Here is a 1470-nt window from a genome sequence, read left to right as displayed (position 1 = left end):
TATATATATATAGTGTGTGTGTGTGTGTGTGTGTGTGTGTGTGTGTGTGTGTGTGTAATAGAGAGAGAAGACTACCCTAGATTTCTGCTTTTCTTGATCTAGTGACTGGGGCTGGTCAACCTATAACCAAGGTTCTACAGGAATCCCGTTTACAGTTTCCACATTCCTGGGGTAAATTTCTGCGATCACTGAGACTTCGTGAGCTGAGGCTTCGTGAGTTGGGCAATTGGCCTGTTTCCCTAAGATCCTTCTGTGGGAGTAAGAGAAGCTGAAATCAGTTGCAACTGAAGTGAATCTTTTTCTACCTTCTTGTACTTTCTCTCAGTATTTACTTTGTTTGTTTGTTTGTTTGTGTCAGGAGCTTACTCTATTGCCCAGGCTGGAGTGCAGTGGTGCAATTACAGCTCACCACAGCCTCAACCTCTTGGGCTCAGGTCATCCTTCTGCCTCAGCCCCCCGAGTAGCTGGAACAACAGATGTGCACCACCACATCCAGCCAATTTTTTTATTTTTTGTAGAGATGAGGACTTGTTATGTTGCCTAGGTTGGTCTCAAACTCCTGGGCACAAGCAATCCTCCTCCCTCAGTCTCCTAAAGTGCTGGGATTACAGGCGTGCGCCACCGTGCCTAGCCTCTCTCAGTATCTTGTTCCTATTTCATCTTCCCCATTGGACTAGAAGCCTTTGAGGGTAGAGACCTTACTTTAGGCTTCCTTTGGTTCCTATAGTGACTAACTCAAGGACAGAGACTCAATCTATATTTGCTGATTGACTGATAGATTAGAATTTGGTTAAGGTTGGAAACTAGAAGATATATTTAGCCAGACATTTTCAGGCTAGTGATCTCGTCTCTTTCTAAGATGGAGGGAATAACTTTATGGAGCTGAATACACAAACAGCTGTTGCCCATTATGTTGTGATGACTGTGGAAGCAATCCTGGTTCCAGGCAAAAATAAAAATATTTTTAAAAAAGGTTTGGAGCTTCCCTGATGTCACAGATAACCCATTGGCTAGATTCTCCTTGGACTTTACATCCAGGCCTGGTCTTTGCCAAAGCTGGGAGCATATTACTCATCTTGAGTTGGTGAAGAGGGATCTAGTTCCTTCCCCTACACTCAGAGAATTAGGAAGGACCAGTGGCCAGACACCATTCTGGAAAATGACTACCCATGTAGGAGAGTTTTGAGGCAAGTGCAAAAGGAAATGGGAGATTTGGACTGCTCATGCTTGAAGCTAAGGAGAAGGTGTTTAAAGACTTACCTGCAGGGAACATTTAGTCCGTTCCCATTACAAATGCTTTCTCTAGAACGTCCCATGTCCTCATTCTTCTCCAATGCATCTCGGCTTCCTCATCCACTTCAATTTTCAATCCAAATTACTGATTTTAGCTGGGTTTGGTGGCTCAGCCTGTAATCCCGCGCCTTGGGAGGCTGAGGTGAGTGGATTGCCTGAGCCCGCGGGTTTGAGACC

This window comes from Carlito syrichta, unplaced genomic scaffold, assembly GCF_000164805.1.
Source record: "Carlito syrichta isolate Samal-C Ts95f unplaced genomic scaffold, Tarsius_syrichta-2.0.1 Scaffold315374, whole genome shotgun sequence".
NCBI classification, from domain to species: Eukaryota; Metazoa; Chordata; class Mammalia; order Primates; family Tarsiidae; genus Carlito; species Carlito syrichta.
This window is presented reverse-complemented; position numbering follows the sequence as displayed.